This window comes from Heterocephalus glaber, unplaced genomic scaffold, assembly GCF_053883595.1.
Source record: "Heterocephalus glaber isolate CG9 unplaced genomic scaffold, H.glaber_assembly_v1.0 deba00001431, whole genome shotgun sequence".
NCBI lineage: Eukaryota > Metazoa > Chordata > Mammalia > Rodentia > Bathyergidae > Heterocephalus > Heterocephalus glaber.
Window position 1 is genome coordinate 1610019 of NW_028258295.1, and position 26183 is coordinate 1636201.

Genomic DNA, 26183 nt, shown 5'->3' on the forward strand with positions numbered 1-26183 from the left:
TTGCAACACTGTGAAGAGTCTCAAAATTGTGGTATTGAATAAAATAAACCAAGCACAAAGATGTACATATTGTATGATTGCATTTGTATAAAGCTATAGAAAGTACACACTAATTTATAGCGAAAAGAGCAGATCAGAAAAAGCCTGGGAATAGGGCCACCAGGAGAAATGGATGACAGGACTCAGAAAAGTTTGAGAGATAAGGAAAGTGTTCTATATTTTGATGGTGGTGGTGTTATGGATAGAAACTCTGTCAAAATTCCTCAATTTCAATGGATGCTGAGTCTTGCATGTAAATTGTATCTCAGACCTAACAGGGGTTTTGTCATTTTCTCCATTATCCACTATGTACTAGGGAAGAACTCTTCATGACTTACAAAGAGACTTGAGTTGGCTTTCAACATTTGTAAATAAACAGACTTCTTTCTTACAGATCAAGGGTCAGCAATCTATGCCTTTGACCCAAATCTCTCCTGCCTCCTGTTATATTGGAATACAGTCTTGCTTATTTGTTTACTCTATAATTTAGAGCTACTTTCTTCCCCCCACAAAATAGCCAAGTTGAATAATTGTAATAGCAGTCATCTGGCCTGCAAAACCTAAACTATTTACTTTCTGGTCTATAGAGATAAAGTTTGGTGGCCCCTATTCTATATGATAACAAAGTTAGGTATGGATGTGGGCAGTCTGAGGTAGTGTTATGTCAGGAAGAAGGGGGATTTGCATATAAGAATGAGTGAGAATGGTACACAGGACTTTAAAATGTCCATGTCCAACAATATGAATCAACATGAACAATAAAAGGAATAGTCAAATACAGTTAGCCTTTAGGTCCTCAAACCATCTTGTATTAATCAATCTTATTAGAGCCAAAAGTTTTAGGAAGACCAACTACAGCAAAGCTTGTTAAAAAGAGCAGGGAAATACTTATCAGATAAGCTCAAAAATGTCTTACCTAATTTCCCTTGCTTGAATGCAAAACAAATGGAATCAATATCCTTTCTATTCACAAGACAAAATCTGTATCTCAGTTTGGTAGATCATTAATTATTAAACTATCCTCAATGCTAGACTTTGCTCAACTACAATGAAATCCTCTTGGGTAAGGGTGAGGAGCAGTCAGTGTGGTGTAGTGCATCCAGCTGTCTCTGGTCTTGAAAGAGAAGTGCAGGCTAAGTGTAAGATCTCAACTCCACCATTATGATTGATTGTGCGGCATTGGGCAAGCTGCTTACCCTCTCAAACCCACAGCTTCCTGTCTATAAAATGGAAATAATCTTTCTTCAATTATGGGGTGGTCAGAGAGGGTAAACGTGGACTGCAAATACATCCAAAGCAAAATCTCATCTTTCAATAAGTGTTACGACTTCCCTTCTCCGTCACCATTGTAGTGGCAATTGTCTCAGTTAAGATGGATTTTATTTCAAAATCTTCAGGTGATATTGACTGTCACCATTTTTTAGAAAGTCTTTTAAAGTGTGTTTTTGAGGGCAGTTGAGATTAATTAATTTATAATTTTGGCTTTAATTTTTTTCTTCATTTTTGGGTATTGAACCCAGAATCTCACATATGCTAGGCATGTGTTTAAATACTGAGCTATACCTCAACCCCACCTTTTCTATTTTGAGACAGGGTTTCACTAAGTTGCTCAGATTGGCCTACAACTTGGCACTCCTCCTTTCTCAGTTTTCCAAGTGGCTGGAGTTACAGGTGCGCACCAACATACTTATTTCTTTAATTTTTATGCAGACACCTAATCTTTTTCACTGCCAGGAAAAGTATTTTGTGCTTCCATGTGCTGTGAAAGGCCTGCTACATTTTCCTAATGATTCTGCATTCCTTATGTTAATTATGCAATCATTTTCAAATGTAACTTTTAAAAAAACCATTTGCTTGAGGAGTGGAGTAAAAGCTTTCTTGGAAGTTCTTGCTTCTTGTGGTATTATCAAGATACTTTATAGAATTGAAGTCTCCTATCTTTCTTGAAACTTGTTTCAGAATAATAAGATTTCCCAAATGTTCTGACCCTTTCATAATTTTATGGGAGAAATTATCCAATGAACTTAGAAATATTAGCTCAGTTTCAGCATGCCACCTCTGTAGGCTTGGAGGTGAGACCATCTTTGTATTTCTGTTCTTGCCTCACTGAGAACAGAATTCATCTTGGAACCTCTGTGTCTCTATGAGAATTCTGAGCCCCTAAAGGTACCTGTGAACAGCATAAAACTAAAGCAGAGAGTAAGCAGTCCCTGTAAATATATAACATTTATTACCCAGTTTTAGAATTTACAACCCTATCTATTTGTTTAGACTTCATCTATTTTTGTAAATTACTGCTCCATACTTGGACCTTAGTCTGCTGGACCAAACTCTTCCTCCTTAATTGAACTGCCACCCTTCCTGCTCCAGAAAGCATGGCCAATTACTATGTATATCCCATTCCTCTCTGGGCTCTAGTTTAACTTTGTTTAATATAGGAATGCTGTACCCTCAGTCACTCTCCAAAGATATACTAAAGATAAACAAAATGGAAATACAAACACTATTCTAATGTAAGCAGTGTTCTCCAACCCCTGACATTACTATGGATAATCTAAATGGTGGTTCCAACTGAACATTTTATATATCATTTTAAAACAGCCAATAGCTTTCATAAATTTTAAATCTTAAAAATGTTTTCTTTAAAATAGTATGTATCATGGTGAAGGAAGAGCAATGCTATATGTGACTACAAAGAAGAACCTCAAAATTATGAATGAAGAAAAATAAAAGCTACACATAACCTGACATGAAGTCCACCTGGATACTAACAGGGACTTACACATATCTGTCAAGCAACTTATCAGAAATCCTGATGCTCAGAGCTGATCATGGTGCTTCTTAATCTTTCAATAATAGAAGACATTTGTGATCTTCCAAGGGGACTTTTCCCTTTTCTATCTCCACCAAAGGCTGTGCATGTGACTTACTCTTCAGTGGTTGGCTCTTCTGGGCTCTGTTTTGTTACTCACTGGGGACAGAACTCAGAAGCTCTGAAAAATGACAGGAATCACAGTGTGGTGGAGTGAAAAACCACTTTACTCTGATGTAAGAAAATGACCTTCAGGGAAATTAACAATATACATGTGTATTTTGGAGAAGGCATGCAGGACAGGAGTAGGATATCTTTATTTTTTATACTGTTACATTATGTAATTTTTTTTATTTTATCAGGTTGATTTCAGGAATGTCTATCATATCTCCACTTTCCAGAATGATACTCTTGTTTTCTATCCCTAAATTAGGAGGTAACTTGGGAGCTAATAATCTCCAGTGTGAAGACAGCAGCGGCTCTCTCATCCAGAGACCAGTATTTCTTCAACTTCAGCTTTCTGGAGGCTGAGCTGGAGATACTTTAGAATACCTAAATACTCTAGCATTACCGCATCTAATCTAATACTAGAGAACACTTTAGAATGTTCCAAGCAGCTATCTCGATCTCTCCACAACACCCAGCTGCCTTTCTCCTTGGAGCCTCACTCAGAATTATTGGCCCATTTCAATTGTATGACAATCCTGGTTAACTTTCTTTGTAGGGATGAAGATGTTCTGGAGTAATATATCACCAGTGAAGTGGGAGATCAGCTGAGGGGCTGGCACGTGAAGACCTGGAAAAGTAGCTGCCACAGTTGAAGACCAAAATGACTGAAAGATAAAAGGCAAAGAAAGGCAACTGAGAGCACAGAATTCATCAACACAGAATGTTCCTAAGGATGCCCCTTAGCCATTAAGTGAGTGAAGTGCTAGAAACTGTTTATACTGACTGAAAAGCCAGAAGCTTCTGTAATGCCTAATAGGTAAGCTTTGCTTCTTATAAAATTTTACTTATATAGATGTTATGGTTTATATCTAGATGTTCCCTAAAAGTTTCATGTGCTCACAGGCTGGAGTTTTGAAAGGTGATTGGATCATGAGAGCATTATAGTTGACTTGCTGTTAGGAGGTGGGATCTGATCAGAAGAGATGGGTTAATGGGGGTTTGACCTGGAAAGATATACCTCCCATCCCAGCTCCTCTCTTCACTCCCTCTCTGCTTCCCCACTGCTCAGACATCTACCATGCGCCTGTGCCATGCCGTCTTGCTTTGGAGTCAGCCAGCTATGGACTGAATTATGAGCCAAAATAAACCTCTCACCTTCAAATTGTGAGTGTTGGGTAGTATGTCTCCCCGACCAGAGAAGTGACTCAGACAACAGGAGATTACATTCCTTGATAAAATAGGATAGCTGCGGCCTTGCAAATGTAATTGCAGAGGGACTCATGTAAACACTTTTATATGGCCATTTACCTGTGTTTTCTCTCTTATACATAGGGTCCATAAACCCAGAGAGGACAGGCCCATGTGACTTCTGCTCTGTATTTATTTGTGTGTGCGTGTGTGTGTGTGTGTGTGTGTATGTTCTTTGTATAACCACAATCAGGCATTCAATGAATGTGTGAGTATGATGATGATCAAGAGCTTAATGATAATAGGATCTTCTCCTAAAGCTGATTAATCAGGTTTCAAGTTAATATATTTTTCATTCTCTTTTTGAACTCATTTTTCTGTGTGTGTGTGTGTGTGTGTGTGTGTGTAGGGAGGCAGTAGGACCATAAATTGAGTATCTATTGAAAGAAAAGCATAAAAAGGCTGTTCTATTTAAAAGTAGGTAGATAGCTTTGTCAGGATATTTGCTGATGGCTAAATAGGATATTCAAGATTTTATTCCTATGACTCATTCTATGACTTGGGCATATTTTATCTTAGCCAACTTCCATTTCCAAGATTTTCCTAACCATATTTACCATTTGCAACATCTGAAGTGGATCTGCAGAGCTAAGTGACCCTTAGTTCCATTGGAAAGGATCACTTTTACAGTAAGCACTTATGTGCTAAAAAACCAAAGGGTTCTGACAGCTGCTGGGATCCTACAGTCCTACTGTGACACAAAGGAAGCCCTGTAAGTTTCTACCTGAAAATCTCACTCCTTAGAAAACCCTTCTTTTTATGCTAGTAATGGCAAGTCTTACGCTCTCAACTAGGAGTCACTCAACACCATTATGCTAAATACAAAAACAATAAACCTAACCACACCTAAACCAGATCCATTTACCAATCTTCTAGTTTACATCCACTATGCATCATAGTTCCAGATTTAAATTGTATGTGTTATCTTTGCTTCAGCCCTTCTGCTCCTCCCTCCCCAAATCCATTTTTAGTTATAGAATCCTATTGCTCTTCTGTGCAGCATATCTTCTATCTGTCCCTTCTCTGCTTTCACTATTGTCTTCATGTAATTTCTTTTTCTCTTCACCTCTTGGAAAACTTCAGCAGCTTTCTTCTTTCTCTAGTCACATCATCCCCAGTCCACAGAGAATTCCATCAATATCATAAGCTACTTTCAGTCATGCTTTTAATTTGTCATGCCCCGGCCCCAAATCTTCTGTGCTAATTTACCTTGTGCCATTTCATATCTCTGAGAACATGAACATGAGGAAAGTGCACAAGCAGTGAAACACTATAGAATTATCATTCACAGAAGTGACTTCCTGGATGTGACACAATTCGACCTGTCTCCATTGAAGAATCCACTGATTCCACGCTGCTGGCCAACACGCCATCTTGGGTTCCAGTCAGGTCAGGGTCATCAGCGTTAATGAGCATGCTATGTTCTTCCTGCCCCTGTGTCTCCTGGAGAACAGAGTGGGAGCTGCACAGAAATATAGGCAGGAGCTTTTTTATATCAGGAAATCACCAGAGACCTACATGCTTTGCCCAAGAACTCTGTACTTGACCTCCTGTCTCATTTATTTTATTAAAGCCTTGAATGAAAATAAATTACATTCTTATCAAATCTGCAGATATTGGAAATAAGGGAAAAGCAAAAGCACAGATGACAAGTTCAAACTTCACAAAGAGCTCCACTAAGAAGTCAAAATGAAGAGCACAAAATGTGACAGAAATAAATAAGTTTTGAATGCTAGGTTCAAAATTTCCACTGAACGGGATGAGGGAGACCCCAAATAATTATTAGACCAAAAAATGTTCAGGGGAGGAAGTCAGGGTGAGGGAGCATAAATTATTTATAAGGAAAATAGAAATAAAGCCAACAATTTTGCTTTCAAAATAGCGAAAGAATAGTTAGGCTGCACAATAGAATTATGCTGTCTAGAACAAGCCATAGGCAAGTTACATGGTGCTTACTGGTTTGACAGCCCAAGAATATTTTCAATTCCAGTTGCCATATCAATCAACAAATACATGAAGAATTATAAGGACCTAGGAATCACATATAGTATATAGATTTATCTGTGTTTAAATTGAAAGGGGAGGCATTAAGAAAAGATGCAAAGTCTGTGTTTCTAAGGATTATCCTGCAAAAAGAGGTAGTCAGTTTACTCTCTATAGCTGAGGAGGCAAGAACTAGACCTAGTGGTGAAAGTCTGTTGAAATTTTAGCTCAAAAGAAAAATTATTTTCTATTCAAAATAGACATAAAGCAGTGGAATCAAATGTCTCAACAAATTAACTTCTTGTGACTAGAAGTATTCAAAAATTTTGCAGCATTCTTCAAGTACAGAAAGTTAGACTAGATAATCTGAATTATCTTCCATTCTTCTCTAAGGTATGGCTTCCCAATCCCAGTAATCTCTTCTCCTCTTCCATCTCTATACAAATGAATCATATTTCTCTATATTGATAGGCATCTCTTTCTCATTAGACTAAGAGCTTTTTGAGGGTAAAGACCCTCTTTTTCATATGATTGTATATTCCTGGCTTCTAATACAATTCCCTCAGGTGCTAAAATACTTAACATATTTTACTTAGTTAAATGAATTATACAGCTCTACCTAGAAAAGCCATACTTCCTCATCAAAATCCTTCATGAGTTTATCTTTCCACACAATGCATTCCCTGACAACTTCTATAAGCCTACATTCTGTGCCACACAATTTGTCACAATGTGATTTTCTGTTTTATTTTTTGGTACCGGGGATTGAACTCAGGTCCTTGAGTTTGCAAGGCAGGCAGCAGAACCACTGAGCTAAATCCCCAGCCCCTTGTGATTTTCTATATTTTTCTGTATAATAATGTTTTATGTGTGTTGCTCCATTTCCCACCAGATTGTCAATTCTCAGTGAACAAAAGAATATCATTTAAAAATTATTCCAATTATTTGTCATCAGATACAACATAGAACTGGTTAATGATAATGTGCTTTCTGATTGAAAAGTAATCTAGAAAATTTTAGCATTAAAAATTCTTTCATTTAACAATTACAAAGATGAATAACAGCAATTTAATAGTAAATCATATGATAATCTTTACCAAATGATCAAAATTTATATCACCTATGTGACAATATATGGACATGATTGATACTGATAAAGAATGCATTAAAAAGGACACATCATTTCTGTGGTATTCTTGTCAAAAATGAATAACCTCAATCTAAACACGAAGAAACACTAAACAAACCCAAACTGAGGAATTCTAAAAGTATATGAGATCAGTAGAAAAAAATAAAGAAAAGCAAGAATCATTACAGATCGAGGAAATATGACATTAAATGCAATACAGAATCTTGGATTGGTTCTTGGACCAGAAAAAGAATATGAATGGGAATAGCTGAGAAATTCTAATAAGGCCTATAGATGAGTTAGTAATATTGCAACAACCTTAATTTCCTAATTTTGATCATTGCACTGTAGTTATGAAGATGTGAACATCAGAGGAAGCCAGATGAAGTATATATGGGAATAGGGTGAAGGGTAATGGAAACAGCACACTATTTTGTACTTTGTCTTTAAATCTAAAGTTATTTCAAAATAGAAAGTTGAATAAGTCATAATTTGGTGTTCACTCAGTGGTTCCACCACCTGCCTCACAAACGAAAGGTCCCAAGTTCGATCCCCAGTACCAAAATAATAATAATAATAATAATAATAATAATATAATAATTTGGTATTCAACTTGAGAGGGCATGCAAACAACCAAGACAGCCACCTTCCACCAACACAAACAAGGTGTACTTGACTCTGTTTATTTGCAGTACTTGTGTGTTATGTGAATTAGTGCATACTGAAGAATTACTCTTACAGGAAAACCTCTGGTCACATCTTTTTTCAACTGATCAACACACAATCTTGTTTTATGTGTTTCTATTTGAAGATAAATAGGTAGACAGATAGATGATTCATTAACATTGAACTCAGTCAACAGTCCTATAACACATGCATTCATGCAATTTATCAAATACACACGTTGTTTTTTTTTCCATCAGGCATATCACAACCTCCTTTTGCATAAGAACACCAGATAGAACTTTAGCGTTATAGTTGGAGGCCACTTTGAATGGTAAAATTATCAACAAATAGCATAAAAATGCTAACAAATGAGGCACTGGATAATAAAACTTTTTTGCTTCTCTGTGCATCTTCATGAATGACCACAAAAGTTTGCCAAGTATTAATTTGGGGGTTACAAATAAATTTTAGTGAGCATACCAAGTCCCAAATATGGAATCGATGGATACCAAGGTTTCCCTATATCTTCAAACATGTCCAGTAATTGTGAATTTATTGGCCTTCATCTTTAGTGAATAAAAAAAGTACAATGTTTGCATTTCAAATGAGAATTGATTTCTTAAATTAGTAAGTAATCAAGAGTTCTTTGATTATCAGAGCCCAGAAGAAAGAATGAGCTTCTTCACTGAGATTAATGCATATCAAGGCAACCTAGCTCTAAACTTTCCTTCAGTTTTCCTTTAATTCTGCAACTTAGTTCTACAGTTTATGGGCTTTTCACTCATCCTGGCTACACTGAGGACCTTTGTCATACCCTGGCTTCATCACCTCTAATGATATTTATCTCCCTTCCACCTTAGCTATCAATATATATGGCCAGAAGCAGAACTCCCACTCCCCCCCCACCTCAGGAAATCACTTCCAGTTACCACAGGGCTCATTCTCCAATTTTATTGAATCTATTCAATTTCTATTTATGACCTAGAAACTCCAAAAATTCCTAGCTATACCCCAATCCAATCACTCACTTTTAGCCATACTTGAACTTTACCCTGGATCTAATATCTTTTGACCTTCTACATTTTTTCATTTTTTAAACTATGATCTTGCATAATCAGTTTGTTTTCTCTGCTTCCATTGCTGGTCTGCCAACTATTTCTGCACAAAGTCACAAAACCATACTGTTTAAATCTAAAATAAATCAATTTACCTAATCAGCCTTCAACAAGTCTTCCGTGTTCTTATTCACCTACTGTTGAGACTCAATTGTACAGATAGAATCTGTCAAATATTCCCTCCTTGCTACACACACTGCCAACACTAGTTCAGACTGACATATAGATCACTTGAGTCTATGGTAATAAGTTCTTAACTAGTCTCTCCACATCTTGTCCTGTCCACTTTATAAGCTAATTAATCATCCAAAGTAGACAGTCAATCAACCTAAGGCTCCCCATAGCTACCTGGCAAAATTCCAAACACCTTTACATGCATTCAAGTCCCTCTATGAATTGATTCAGATTACTTGTAAAGACTCTTCTTCTACTAAACCTATTTGTAAACTGTATCTAAGCCCAATGGACTACTTGCATTCTCAAATATGTGCTGTTTCTCTCTAATCAAGTCCTTTGTTTACATTTTTCCCTTCATCAGGAATAATTTGCCCCTAATTTCTATCCATCAAAATCTTACCAAGCCCCTACTCAAAGCATATCTCTTCCAAGAAGACTTATGTGATTTTACGACTGGAAATATCCTTTTTCTTCACTTGCCAGAATATTTTATAATTGTAATCTACACATTTGCATTGATGGAAAAATTATTTCATAGTTATTTTATTGTCCTCCTTACATTTAAAGATTTTTGAGGTCAGGAAGTATCAACTCTATCTTGCATTCACTACAGCTGTAGAATAAATGATCAGTACAATGCTATTTAATTGAACAACAAATGTGTCTAATATGCCTAGTGTGTGGATGTATATATAATACATAATGTATACATGTACATCTACATATAATCCATTTTAAAGAGAAGATTGAGCAAGGTATAATGCATTGTCAATGGACAATATTATTGGTAGATTAAAGTTGGAAATAGACACAGGAAAAAATAAGTTAATATTTATTAATAATTAAGACTAATTTGATATTTTACTTCATTTGATATGGTAAAGTTAAATTTTAGGGGAATATACGAGTGATAACTTCTCTAATGTTAATTCTTTGGGTAGGACTGTACTGAAGTTCTCCTAGATATAGAGATCTATATACTTCATTCTCAGAATTTCAAAATAAAATACAAGAATAAATATATACAATGAATGCATAAATTGAATAGGAATTGCTAGACATAGCTAATACTATAATGGCACATCACATAATTTGAATGACTTTTCAATTTTGATTAAGTAAAAAGTCTTGATATTTATTCTCTATTCCATTTGCACAGTCAATAGTAATTTTAAAAATCACCATCATTACTATCTCTGTCATCACTATCATAAAACGTAATCCTTAGTTAGAAAAAGAACTTCAAAAATTATACTGAGAAATGTAGCTCAGTGGGAAGCTACAGCAACTGTGGAAGTTTAGTAACATCAAAGCAAAGCTATTCATCATCTTCATGACCATGATGGTTTCATTTACACTCAATGAACAATGCAGAAAAGAGTATTTTAAGGCCTAGCCATTTAACAAGGGATACTTCTTCTTAAATAAGTTTTCTTTTTTTGTAGAGAGACTACATGTGTTTACTCTAATTTTTTTTTGAATCAAGTAATAAAAATAAGTCAGTTTTGTACCAATACGCATTAAAATATTTCTCTTTGGGGATTCTTCTGCCTATTATAGTTTAATAAAGCCTTGAACTTCTGATGAATCTAAGTATCCTATGGGAACATCTCAAAAGCTGATCTTTAATTGCACCTATTTTCACTTAACTGTTGGACTTATGACAGGTTTGATCTTGTGCATTGAAACAACAGTAGAGAAAAGGCAAAATTTCTGCTGGTGCTACAAAAACAATACAGAACTTACATATGGACTACAAATGTTATCTGAGTTTCATGTTTCCTAAATCATGGGCCAGTCAAAAATTTTTTACTGAAAGAAAATTTGGTTCAAGTGAACAAACTCTTATTGAGCAACTACTATGTGTCAAGCTGGGATTAAAGGGATGATTAAAATGGTGTCTGTTCCATCAAAATTGAAATGACATGTATAACACTGAGCACCATTTAATATGATATGGTAGCTGTTATGGTTTGCATTTAGATGTCCCCCCAAAGCCTCATGCAGATGAGGTGGGACTTTCTTTTTCAGAGGCAGTTGAGTCTGGAATGTGTAATGCCAGGGTTAAGGGCATATGATTACTAAACCGCTACACCTGAGTGATAGGTTTGGAACTGCTCTAATCCTAGTAGTCTGGATGGGATAAAAGAGGCAGACGCAGTGAGGTGCTCCCTTGTTGCCTTTGCTACCTTGTGCATGCCAGTTTGTTTCTCCTCTGCGATGCCTGTTTGCCATCCCTACCTTGGAGCCAGATGATTACGGACTGAAACCTCCACAAACCATAAGCCAAATAAACCTTTTCCCCTCTAACTTTGGGTGTCAGGTATTTTGTCTCAGCAATGAGAGAAAAGTAACTAACACAACAGCTGTTTGAATAAAGCATGGAAGTACAAAAGAAAGAGCTGCCTAAGGGAAGTGAAGGGGAAAAAGAGAGGGAAAGGCACTGAGCTAGGCTTTGGAGGACACAGTCAAAACAAAGGTGTCTTCAATCATGAGCATAAAACTCTCAGGAGTAGTTTCAGTTTTAGGGTAACTTCAAAGCAAGAGCTGTTCAAGTGATTGAGATTAAAGATAAATCATAGGTAGAAAGTGTGCCAAGGCACTGAACTCAGATGGTAGTAAAATGAGCTGTGAGGATGAGCCATGAGAGCAGTATTCTCCCTTCATATATCCCAACTCTAACACTACCTGCTAGTTTAGGAATACATGCTATGTTCTGTGTTGAACATATTATTGGAAATGACCCCGAAAGAAGTCTCTGCCTGACACAGAAGAGGTTGGGAGAAACTGACTGGGATTTTTACCATACACAAAGCCTTTAGAAAAACTGTTACTCTTTAAAAAAAAAAAAAGAAGAAGAAGAAAAGAAATGTTTTTTTTAAGGGTAACCAATATAACCAAATATGCAATAAGCTATAGGATTCCAGAAAGCAATGTATTATGCCCTTTCTCCTCAGTGCTGAAACAGAAGCATGTTCCAAATGATAATTCAGGGCTCTTAAGGTAGAGGAAAAAAATGGCAGGGACCAATCATGAAGCAACTAAATGGAAAAAAAAAAAAAGCAACTAAATGGAATTCCTTACTATCAACATTTTCAGGAGAAAGAATCAGCATCTGGACACCTCCTCTAAAAATAAAAAATGGTCTGAAATTTATCTAATTGTCTTAGGAACACAGTCCATGGGTAACATTAGGGTTCTTTCATCTGCCTTCAAAATGCATATATCTTGACCACTTTCTTCTAACTGTTGCACCCCAGAGTAAGTTGGGAAATAACCCACTAAGAAGTCCTAACCTCTCTGGCAGCAAGACTGACTGTTCCTATACAGTATCTATTTGTAAGGGACCAATGCCAGGTATGGAGGAAATTGGATTAAAATTAAAAACAACAAGAACAACAATAAAAATAGCTTTGATTTTTTTCTCTCATTTAGATAACCTAAAGTATTACCTGATGAGGAAATCATAAAATGTTTGTGTAAGCTAGAGTGGGGGAGGTTCTTAAAAATGTTGCCTTTGCCAATATAGTCCTGGAAAAACAATTTTTTATTAAAAAAGTGAGATTCCTCTCAATGCTTCATTTGTCTAGATAAATGTAGCCTGTGGCCAAAAAATACATTGTTAATAAAGTTTAAATGCACAATGGTTATGCTTTATTTATCATGGTTGTATTTTTCTAGTAATTTTTTTCTATAATTCCCAAAATTTTAAATTTCTCATGTGCCTGACATAGGATTTGAAGTTAAAACAACAATGAAACCAAATTTCTATCAAAGGACTTTCTTGATAAGTATAGCAGAAATTTTCTGATTTATCAGGACAACAAATTTATAATTTGTTGGTGGCAGAAAATGATTTTACTACTGGGGAATTCTATGTAAAATCTACACAGTGAGAAACTGGAGAGGAATTAAAGAGAATGTCTATGCTTTTAATTTACTTATCTTATTTAGAAAAAAAAGTTGCTTGAGTCATCTTGGCTCACTTTCCTTAGCACTAGGCATACTGCATTTCCTTAAGCCTATGAGTGTGTTTCTATGTAAATAAACCATGTAGTTCACTTAGGGATAGAAGTCACAGTATCTAGAGATTATAAAGACCTATTAGATCATCTGGTCTGGCCCACAAGAGATAGTCCCTAGATAGGGAACATAACTGTTGGTATTTGCCAAGAGACCAACAAGAAACAGTTGGCAAAAATATTTTCTATGGTTTTTTGGTTTTAACTTATCTAATAGTGCTTTGGTCACTTCCCAAGCAGACTAGTAAAGTTATCATTAAACAATTTCTCTTATCAAGGAGACACAAAGTTTAACTTATTTGAGTTGACAATGTTCTACCCACCTCCATTTGTTGAAGAAATAATCTTGTTTGCAAAACATGAATACTGAAGAATATGCTCTCTGAACTTAGAGAAAATTTAGATCTAAACATTTTTAATATAATTATTTCTAATTTACTAAACAAAAAAATCAACCTAAAACATGAAGAAATTTATTTCTATTGAGTTAGAATGTTTAGCATCAGTATGATATTTGTACCAAGTAAGTTTATATTACATTAGAAAAGCTATTTCAAAAAAAAAATACAGTACTTCTTGAACTCTACATGCTAAATCAGGAGTTTACAATCCATTTAAGCCTATAACAAATTTGAAGATTTTGGAGGAACTCTGTATGACTCTCCATGTGCACAGAGCATGCACTGTGAGCTAAATGCTTTGCCAGTTTTTGTGAGGAATTGTAAAGAAGGTATTAGACATGGTCTCTGCCTTTCCAGAGCTTACTATGGGTATCTACTCTTTCACCCATCATCTCCCACACAGAATGGAAAGGGGATAACTATAACTTCTGTTATCTAGATTATGTTGATTTTAGATGATGAATCAGGGTCCCAACAAAACAGCACATTCAGACTGGGAAACTGTGGGAAGCTGAACACAAGGATTACTTACAAAGATTGTGCAGAGTTAAGAGAAACCAATAAGGATGGTGAACTGTCCTAGGACTATCAGGAGTGAGAAATCCTTACAGCCCAAATCCTGATGCAGTAAGGATCATCAGAAGCTGGAGTCAGAGCTAGATCTGCCCAAAATAGCCATCTTCAGTAAGAAGAAGCCAGGCCCAGCCCATGGCCTACAGGAGGACTCAGTACTCTAATCACTTTCTCCACTTTGCCTCTAACTGCTTGCCATTGACAATTGGCCAAACACATTCAGAAATAGAAAGCAGATCCACTGCAGTGTGTGAAGCTCAGCCTTCGAGGATACAGAGAAGGGTGGAACAAGGTAGAGAGGAGAGCTGGCAAGGCAGGGAATAGCCAACAGAGCCAGCTAAATTTAGAGCCACACAAGGTCATGGGATAATGTGTATTCTGGGTTCAAGACTAAACATTTTGGTAGATTGGTTAAGAGTGATGTTTAATTTGCAACAGAACATTTTGGCACTTTCCCATTGAAAGAGATCAGGGAGTCAATATTAACAACAGCTTCCAACTAAAGCCACAGAACATAAATGGTAATCTCTAGTTTAGCCCATATTTTGCCAAGCTGAGGTCTATATTTGGCACTTTTACATGTCAAATAACTCTACAAGATAAATTTAGCTGTAATAATGCTGACCTTGAAGCATACAGGTTTCTGAATAATTTACAAATCTTAAGACATGTTAAACTGTGTTTAGAATAGTTTTGATTTTAAGCAAAGTATATTATTTATTTTAATAACTGATCAGTAATGTATTTTATATTTTGATATTATATTAAAACAATTAACCATAAAACTTGGTTTTAAATCATGACAGGTCAAAAAAATGTTTACTCCCCATACATTCATTTTATAACTTTCTGTTCAGTCTTTGGGAGAGATGTTCTCCTTTAATTATGCTTGATATAATGTATGTTTTGCAACTTTGTTCCAGCATATCTGCAGCACATCATTATTCAATAATAAAAGGCTACAAATTAAGACTCTTAAATCCTTAGAGGACTTCATACATACTGATATGCCTTGAGTGTGCCATTTATGTTTTGACGTTGTCTATTAGCAGTTGACCAGAAGCAGCATATTCCCCAAACACTGAAGCCTCAGTATTGAACACGATCTGTCACAATTTGGAATTCAAGTTATGATTTGAATTCTATACATTTTATTCAAATATAAAACTGGCAACCACAGAACACTTGGGGACTTATTCATCAACCAATGAGTCATTCTGGAATTCCTGTCCCTCTTCCCTTGACTTGATGAACTTTTATAAATGAAATCTCCTACCCCTGATGCACCAGAACCAACAACATTGAGAGCAGCAGTACTGCAGGACTGTATATCAGCCTAGTTTGAAAGGAAATCTAAAGGTTTGTAGTTCAATGTGAAAGCTGGATTCTCACCCCTCTTCACTATCCCCCTCATCAAAGCTAGTGCAGTCATCTGCTTTCAGGATTGAGTAGTAATCAATAATATACATTCTCTAAATGTTTCAAAGAATATATTTGAAGATTTAACAATTATTTGGTAGCTTTAAATTGGGCAGACAACACAGACAATGGATTTTTGATCCATCCAGAAATTTTACCATAGCAGGAAAATTCTTTAGGTCCTGAGGAAAAGGACAATCTTAATTTTAGCTTCTGATCACAATTGTGAATAGTAAAACAAAATTCTCATTAAAGTCTTGTGGGAACAAGACGTGATATCAACTGAGGTTTCTCTGGGAGTCCCTCAAAAGGATGATAAATAAAAAAATATGTTTTCATATAATCTTTATGTGGTCCTACAGAACAGTCTACTCTCAGGTAAGTTCCAAGTGAAAAATCTCAGTGTAATCATAATTTATTGGGGATTTTTTGCCTTTGCTTTCTTCCAAAATATACTGATTCACATTCCTTATACCTGAAATACATAGAGGAGAAAGGCAAGATGCCCAAAGTAGGATAAGGAAGAAAATGATAGCTATGTTGTCAGATACCTCTTTGGGTTACCTTTCAGAAAGGACACCATAAAGCTTTCTAGTACATTTATTCAGAGTCTTGAGTCTGTGCCTTGAAAGGTTATATCTCATTTCCCCATTAGAACTGGAAGTATTTATTAAGGCAATAGAAAAAAAATGTAGACGACACAATCCTCCCTCTCCATATGGCTCAAATCTTATCAAACATGATGTTATATGAATTTCACCCCTCTTCCACCCTTCCTTAATGCACCATATAGAGAGGGCTCTCATGCTGTAAAGATGTCATATATATTTTCTCTTCACTCAAAGCTTCCTAAGTAAAGAGAGATCTATTTGTCTCCATGGTGTTTTCACCATTAACAATATCAGAGCCATAGGAACACAATGGGAGATGTGTTTTCCCTTAACCTCTTGACTCAGAGATGTCCTGATGCTAAACATTATTGCATTTTGCATTAGCACAGAACAGTGAGAGTTCTGTGACTGATGGAAAAGGTTTGAAAAGGGCCACAGAAGCTCTCATGTGCTCCAGTTGGTGGCAGAGCACGAATCACATAATTTTTGTTGAGAAAGAACAGAAACAGGAACCAGGAAAGGAGGTGGTAAATTTCACATATGCCCCTCCTGTTCACCACTGAGATAATCTACACTAAAGTGATAATCAGTGCCTGATCATAGACATTAACTTGTTCAAAAGCTAATTTACTTTTCTTTATTACCCTAGTGAGCTGAAAACCATGGAAGGAGCAAGGGGACTCATACATGCTATTCTTAGGCGATTCTTTCCAATGCCTTAATGCAGCCTTCAGTGTCAGTAGCTGATGTGGTAACAATTACTGCAAATTTTTCCTTACTATTTTGTCTTTTGACAATATGGGGATAGAATTGGAATGATATCTTTCATGTTTTAAGACAGGATGATACAGAAGCTAATAAGATTCTACTCAATAAAGTCTAAGGCTCCTAAGTGGCAATCCCAGAATCATAGGTACCTCAGAAATTACCCAATCCCACTCTACTGGTTTACATCTTTGGACACTGAAGTTCAGAAAGTTGAAATGACTTGGCTATAACAGAACTAGGCTGGGTACCAGTATTCATGCTCACAAGATGTTCTTGTGAAGGATACTTGTGTTGAATGCATGGTTGTAATATGAATATCTTTAGAGCCATGCTCAATGTCATGATATCTCTATTTCTAAAATGAAAGTTTCACAATGCTATACCTTAGGGTTATATATTAGGGAAGGAAACTAAGAAACATTTAAAAGATATATTCTGTGACTATAATGAAGAGAGGAACTTGATGTACTTAGCTAAAGATGGGAAGCTATACCTAAATTTCTTACCCTCAGCCTAATTACCTAGACATCTGAATTATAAAGCATTTGCTTATGTGAGACATTAAGACATAAGAATATATTCCATGTGTTGATAATATCAACCTCACTTAAAAGTTGATTAGAAGATAACACAAAATTTCTTCTGGTTTATGCCTTGTATCAACTACTTTGAAGATAATGATTTACACTGTAATAACTATTCCTATTCTCTTATTTTTTGGTTATAAAATTTTGTTTCTTCTTTACATAAAATTTAAAAAGATAAAGTAAAAGTTGATTGGAAAGAATGGTAGTGACACAAGGTATTATTCTATTTGCAGTAAAAGTTTACACTAAATATTTAGTAAATGTAAGTGAATTAAGAAGAAACTTGGTTTCTTTATTTCTCCCTGGGTTTCCAGAAAGCTTGGAAAAGACAGTATGCTAAAGTCAACTCTGAGAAAGCTAATGTTTGTCCTCATAAGAAAGTCTTTGGAAGTGCCCAATATATGGAGGGAATTCATCACATTATCAGATACTTGTTTTAAAGACTCTACTAATAAACCAAGTAATAAAGGATCTGATGCCTGAAAATACAAAAAGCACAGAAACCTATCTTCAAAAAAGTTTATAAACTCACTGTACTAACTAGCCAGTTTCCTTAAGTTGCAACAGCAAAACATTCCTTGCTTATTGAAAGTTAAGATGTCAGCATTGCTTGTATTTTGGAGTTTGTCAGGGCTCTAGAAAATAGCTGGATTAAATGAACATATTCTGAAAAATCAAAATAATATTTTACAACAAATATGAATATTATAATTTACTGATAATATTTCAAGGTGTACTCTGCTGCAACTTTTCTTTTCCTTTTTAAATCCTGACATTGATTTGTAGAAGATACAATGGTCATTTATATCAATGGTGTATTTGGAATTTCTGGGGCTAATAATGTTTGTTGGCTACAATAAAATTTAGTGAATTTTCCCTGGAGAAACATAATACATACTCACCAAAAATGAAGGCAAGGAATAAATCATTTTAGAAATGACTTTACCCTATTACTGCTGAAATTGATACTAAGTTGTGACTAAAATGGCCTCTAACATTAATTTATTTTCCTTGCGTTTCCCAAACTCTTTTTCCTATCATAAACTATTGGTTAAAAAGCACAACAGTATAGATAAACTTCAAGACTTTATGCCATTCTGATAGCAAATAAGGTATTATTTATATTCTGGTGGATCCAACCTTATTACCAAGGTCAGTAGAAGCACGATTGTATTAAAGTTACTTTGTCTTTAGAAGCAGGGAATGGTAAACACTAATTTGTTCTTAAAATCGTGAGTATGTGATCTCACTAAAGTTTATGCCACTGAAAAGGAGAGGATCTTATTGTTTTGTCCAGGAAGATAATTCAATATAAAAGGCCTTACAAATATATAAACAGTACTAAGTAGCTGATTATATGCCAAGTGGCTTCAATTGTTTAACTCCCAAACACTTATCAAACACAGATACAGGTAATAAATGTGTTTCATGTCAAACTCATAACAAATGCGACAAAGTAATGACCTTATCTTCTAGAGTCAGGTCATAGGCTTCTCGAAGTGATAGAAGTATGAGATAAGAAATGAAAATGATACAGGAGTCTTTGAGACTTTCTGCTGGTTCTGCTATAGAGTTAGTTCTAGGGTGGCCTAAAAGTAACACCAAAGTTTTAACTGTGCTTTATCAACAAACATGGGCTAGTTATCCTTGACTGCTTGGTAATGTGACAACCACAGTGATTCCTCATAGAAATATTTAAGCATGGAAATTAAGCCAGAGACAGCAGAATCTCATCCTTCCTATAAGGGAGGGATAGAGGGAGAGAGAGAGAGGAGAAAGGAGAGAAAAGAAGAGGGAGCAGAGAGAGACAGTGATCACCATATGTACAGGTTGCAAAACTATTTTCTTTTATATATATATTGTGTTATATTACTAGAAAATAATAAATAATCGCAGAACATAATAAAATGGGTAAAATTACCCCATTAAGTATCTTCAGATTATCTCTTTTTTTCTCCAAAAAGAAAAATCTGGGCTTGGAGCAACTCCATCCTAACTGACAGAGTTCGATTCTAGTGTTGGTTTTGCTGCTCATGGCTTATGGCAGACTGAGACTTCAGTATAACAGGCAATATGTCTATCATTCATTCAGTGTCCCATTATTATCATTCTAGCCTCTTGCCATTTTCCATACAAGGTTAGAGAATGTCCCATCAACAAGAATATAACAGAATTCAAGGACTATCTTAGTCGAAAAACCAAAACTATGGCTCTAGAACTTGAAAGCTTTCACCAATAAAGAGAATAAAGTTATTTCAAATTTGATTATATCTAAAAAAATGCAATGTGACTTAAAAAATGGTCCAAATTGATAATGGCTTCTTGAATTCATGTCTTTTGCTATGAAACTTGCAGTCTCAGACTCTGGCTCCAGGATTAGCCAGGCACTTCCTCCAACCAGTGAGAGATTAGCAAACACAGCAGAAGTCTGCAACACCCTTTAGCTATTTGGCTTTTGTTTTTGATCCTACAGCTTTACCATGAGGATGTTTTAGGTCTATCCTGTTGCAAAATGTGACATGAAGAACAGAACTGAGTTTCTCTGGTCATCCTAGCAACCCCATCCTATAGCTGACAGCTGGAATGAATGAGCCAAGACTAGAAAAACTACCCACTCTAAATTACAGATCCATCTATAGATTCATAAGCTAAATCTATGGTGATGGTTGTATGCCACTGAGTTTTTGTGCTGTTTATTATGCAACATTATTGAAACAATGGATCAATGATACACTGAATCCCTCAAAATCTCTTATTTTTTCACAAAATAAAATCCAACCAAAGAAACTGAACATGGAAATACAACATGGGTACAAGAATTAAATGAAACCTGAATTCTAAAATACCAGTTAAATAACTCTCCCCAATCTTACCTTTCAGTCTTTCCTAGGAACAAAAGGCCCGAAGAAATCATGATTGTTCTCGCCATGTTGCTTTGTGCAAGACCCAAGGAAAGCTAGGAGGCTGTACAGTTATCTCCCTTGATGTAATTCTAAACTATACAACCTACTACCTCAACCTGGGAACATGCAGTCACAATGGCTGGAAAGCTACCATTTCTTAAGTAATGAAATTACAGGTTAGTCTTATAATAGTTCTTCGTGCTGTCACCTATTTGGGCCATTCATAAAAGACAACACATCAAAGAGTCTGACGGTAGAGAAAATAACACAAGAACTTTAGCTTGAGATTGCTATGCAAACAGGAAGGGAGTGTATACTGGGCACTGGTCTTGAAATATTTGTTCATGAAAATTATAGAAATGTTATATATAGCAGTTCTAACCAACCTTTGGCAAACACTAAATGAATAAAAAGTACACTAATATTTAAACTTGGGCTATTGAAAAAAATAATAGGAAAACATGTTTTTCTTGTAAAATTAAGAAACCAGGATCTCTAAGGATCAATAAACAAGGAACCTAAGCTAAACCATGGTTAAAAGATAGAAAACAGGATTCTGAACAAAGTAGAGACAAACAAATACTATAGAAGCCACATTAAACATTCACCCAGCAGGATTTATATTACATAATTCTCATATTTATAAAGTGCCCTTTCTTCCAGAATTGATTGTTTCTGTACTTTTTCATAAGTCTGTTCTCAGCAGTTTATTAAGCAACCTATGAAAATATGCCTTTATATCTTTTCTTTATAAGTGAAGGTGACAAATTTCTCTCTTGGTACTAATGTTTAATCTCTCTCTCTCTCTTTCTCCCTCCATCTCCCTCTCTCTCTCTCCCTCTCTTTGTCTGTCTGTCTCCCACCCTATCACCACCCAGTCCCAGTTAGTTGCTGGAGCAGGAGACAGATTCTTCCAAGGTTGGTGACTTCCCATCTCACATTTGGTCAGATCTTTATTTTTCTGTAAGGGCTGCTCTCTGGTTTATCTATGGCCACTTCTCATTGCTTACATGGACTCTGGTTTTGCCTGGTAGAGTCTGAGTCACAAAAAGGCTATTCCTAGGAAAACGTGCTGGAAATCCAACTCTATCATTCTATGTTCAAAACAAAGATTCAAATGTTACAGAGTTGTTGTTTCATGATAATCAACTAGCGCAGAGAAGGGTGACTTGTCCAATTTTTCTAACCCTACTTTCTTGTGTAACTCTCATGGGAAGGGCTGCTTTTCTGAGGGGACTGTCTGTTAAATCAAAGCTGATTTTTGATGAGGAAGAAAACAGAGAGATGAGTTTTATCAAACAAATGCCCATTCATCCATCATATATCCGTGTAGAGAATGATTCTTCTGATTATCTCATATATAATATGTATATATTTCTAATTTAACCCTCACAAAATTGCATTATAATTTATCTGTTTGTCTCATTCATTAGACTTTGAGCTATGTGAAGATTGGGCCACCTTATTCACCTTTACAAGTCTAGACCATCTGTATAGCTAGTAATTGGTGAATAATAAATTTTTTAAAAGTATTTGTCAAATGAAAATAAGAATTATGCATGAATGGATAAATGAGAGTATAAATAATTCCAAAGTGAAGGGCCAGGTGATTTTTACGTCTGGTCCCTTGTTCTCCCACTTACGTTGGAACATCATTCCCGACAAGGGTAAGGTAGATTCACTACCAAGACCCCAAGGTCTTGGGGTGGAGACTGATCAGAATGGATGGATTGATTCAACCTGACAAGTTTACTCTAGATCCTCAGTCACATATCGAAATTCATGGAGTACTTCTCAGTCTTCTGTTTCTAGATGCTCACTTAAGGAAAAGACTTAACATTCACCATGACACATAGAGAAAATATAATTTATCTTTGTTCTTTTTCATTTCAATTACTTTCATTTACCCTGCGTTGACAATTTGCCTGATTCTGTAAACACAGTCAGGATATATAAACCTTATGAATAGAAAACAAGGCAGATAAGAGGCAGAAAAGAAAGACACAACAAAAAGAGGATAAGCTTTGGTATGCTAGAATGCTGGTGTATTAGCCTAAACACATAGCTTAGGAAGTTTTTAAATACTTGGAAATGGAAAAATTGATTTTTCTCCATGTACCTTCTTACTCAAGGGGGCTGAAGATACAGAGATGCTGCTTTTAGAATACTAATGGTTTTCAATACGCTGCTCTTTTGGTTGTGTGAATTTCCCTGTTTATTTATACTGATTTTAGCCCATTATCATGTATTAGTGCAATTATAGCTCATTACATAATTAGTGTAAATATTTGCAAGCATGTAATAATAACATGCAATTATGATATGGAATGATGTAATAAAAATTCTTATTGAAAAGTCAAAGTAAAAAATAAAATAAGTAGTATTTATATGTTAGCAGGAATTATGTATGTTTAGCTATAGAAAAGCTTTTTTATTCTTTATTTTCCAAAAATTATTTTCCATAGATACTCTGAACCTGTATAAAAAAGACTCTCAATCTATCCAATATTGAGGCTTATGTGCTACCAGTAGCCATCCCCCAAATTAACCAAAGATGACTATCCAAGAATGCTAAGAATGTTTGGAATTAGGAAGATGCATGGATTCTCCATTAGTAAGTGTACTCTGTATCTGATTCAGTATTTGGAAGTTGGACATATGTGATCATTGAAACATGTGATTCATTAAAACATGTCTGTTTGGCTGACTTGCCATTCTCCAAAGGGGCTTCTGACCAGATAATCTGGTTTTTGAACCCAGAACCATTTCTTTGTCCTTTAGCAAAACGATGAGAGAACAAGGAAGTGAATGAATGGTAATTTTTCTAGATGTACGTTTGCACCAAGAAGAAAAAGTAGTCTTTTTGCAACTCATACTTTATTAACCACCATTTTAAATGCTAATAAATCTTGGAAAATCTTTGAAGAGCCATTCACATTGAATTCTCTGTAGAAGTCCAATACTATTACAGACATAAGAAGCTTTTTAAATCTTAATTGGAGAAGATAGTACCATTTGATGAAATTAAATCTCATAACCAGAAAAGAAGGATCCACGGGACCTAATGAATATCAAAGAATTACTGGTAAGCATATTGAAAAAATAAGAAATCCTATTAATTAATAATCAAAATTAATTGTCACAAACATATCATTCTCTTGCTATGGAAAGAAATACAATTATAATTTTGAAAAATAGACAAGAAACTCTTTCAGAGCTAAATATTAGCTTCCTTCTCTCCAAACTCTGGTGTTGAAGGGTGAGTTGCTTTTAAAAATGCAATTCTTGAAGTAAGAATTACTTTTTCTGTTTTAAAATAATATGTATAAACTATATACTGTAATTATATTTAATAAATAGATTTTTAATAATGATGATTTGAGATTTTAATGAAATGAGTTTGCTTTATACCCATTCTCTCTATATCCCCGTGCCAAATTCGCGATTGAAGTATATTTTCACAGCCTTTTTGGGGAATCCTGAAATGACCTTACTTTCTGCATCCTTCCTGTAGAATACCTAGTATATTCTAAGGGGGACCCAAAGGCATAATTAATATCAAGAGAACCATTCATTTATGAACATGGAAGAAGGGAAAGATATTGAATTTCATCATATTTGATATCCTGTTTCTTGTGGCAGTGTCCAGGGGCTTTAGACTTTCCACTAGAACATTTTCTAACCAATTGAATCAAATAATGTTTGAGGCCTTTTAAATTTGAAATGGTAGATGCTTTTCATAAATTTTTTCTTGAGATCAAAGATTTACAAGCCTCCTGAAAAAGAACAATCCAGCAGTCATGAACTGACCATCCTGCAGTCCTAATAGTTCTGTGTAGGGAAGATTAGGAGTTCAAATCCCCACAGATCCTGAATATCAGCAATAGTTCCACTGGTAGCACATTTAACAATAGCAGGTGAAAGGATGAGGAGGAGAAATATGATGCTGCCTGTATCAAACAACTGTTTACTCAGTGAAGTACAAGCTTAATTTACTGGCATGTTACTCATTCCAAGTCAACCACTTCAAAGAGGCAGTTAAAACCAACTGAGTAGATGTTTGCTTAGTCAGTAGATAAAGACCTTGGGCAAACAATTATATATGACACACACCAAGAAGGGCAACACTTATCTTCTAGATGCAATGTTCTATCACTCCATATTGATGCAATGATTTGTCCACAAGTTGGAAGTCAAGACCTAACTACAACCTTCCTCAATGCTATGCAAAGCAAATGCAAAGGAATGCATAGAAACAGTACCCTCTTGGATCTAGCACTTACAGTGCTACATATTATGCCATTTCTGCATATGTGACCTATATCTGGGCCTCTCTCATTCAGAAATACAAAAATCTCATTTTAATATACTTGATAGAAAAGTTCTAGCTATTCCTGAACAGTATGGCTCTTAAGAAAAGGCAAAATATATCCACTTAAACTTCAAACTATTTTCTGATATTAACCCAACTATTTCATATTGACTTTTCTCATTAGAAAAGTCTACACACACAAAAAAAAGATTTAAAAATCTTAAAGAAATCCCTGGTACTATTCTAGATGAAAAAGGAATGCAAAAGTTTCAGTCATCCAGAATCTGATCAACTTTTCACCCTGGTTTCTGTTTACAGACTCCTCAGCTCACATTGTTGGAATGAGACAAATATAGCCAGTTTTGCTTTGATCTGTAGTCAGCTTGGCTTTCCAATTCTGGCACAACGGTGACATTTAAGAGGGAAAGGGATAAAATTATTTTCATTCCAGTCTTTTAAACATGATAAAGACTTATAAAACAGCTCAGGCCAGAGATGAATTTGGATCTAAACAGGCTATATTTTTTAAAAAGTCCTTCTTACCCTCTTGAATATTTACAGAAGTATAAATAGTTAAGTAGGTAAACACGTCATTCCCTTCAATCATCTTGCTTATTAAGACAAGGACTGATTGAATTGTACTTGGAGAACAATGTAGGAGGAAAAATTGCTTCAAGGTACAACTCAAATCAGAGTGAGACTGGTTTTGCAAATAAGTCTCTGACACTTTCCAGAGACAATTATAATAACTCTAAAAACAGTCAGGTTTCCACACAACAGAAGGAAACCTGGTCTGCATATCTATTTACCCCCATCACTCCACAGTCATCTGAATCACTGGAATTCTTCCTGTCTCACCTACAAGCTTGGTTTCTTAATTTGGCAGCTTAGACCTGTTTTAAGAGATATCAGAATTGAGGGCAAGCCTGTTCATTAACCTCATGTTTTTCAGATTCAAAGGTCTCCTTTCTCCACTTCAGCCCCAACTTCCTGTTCTCCCACTCTGGAAGGAAAGTAAAAGAGGAGAAGGAGAATAAAAGCATGTGAGGGGACAGTGAGTGGCAGCCAGGCAGAGCCCGGGACCGTGACATTGCCTCACAGACACAGACCGATAGACACAAGCTTGTGTGCACTATCACCACAAGTTCGGATCTACGGGTTTGTGGCAACAGGCTCAGGATCTTCTCTCCTGTGGGGATCTGACATGTCTGCAAATAAAATGTTAAAACCATTAGTCCAACAAAAGATGC

General features: G+C 35.6%; 1 long non-coding RNA gene across 48 annotated transcripts in view; it reads right to left on the minus strand.

The window, feature by feature from the left end:
* LOC110346967 (uncharacterized) overlaps positions 1–26183 on the minus strand; it is a 299763-nt gene that overhangs the window by 34541 nt on the left and 239039 nt on the right. For 33 of the 48 annotated variants that reach the window (XR_002391273.2, XR_015451772.1, XR_015451763.1 and 30 more), the window contains one exon: positions 3061–5729. The exons of 5 other annotated variants lie outside the window; for them this stretch is intronic. This is a non-coding gene — a long non-coding RNA (uncharacterized LOC110346967). Of the gene's footprint in view, positions 1–3060; positions 5730–19111; positions 26142–26183 lie in introns of those variants that run through there. 10 more of the 48 variants (XR_015451739.1, XR_015451736.1, XR_015451758.1 and 7 more) reach the window with 3 other exon arrangements.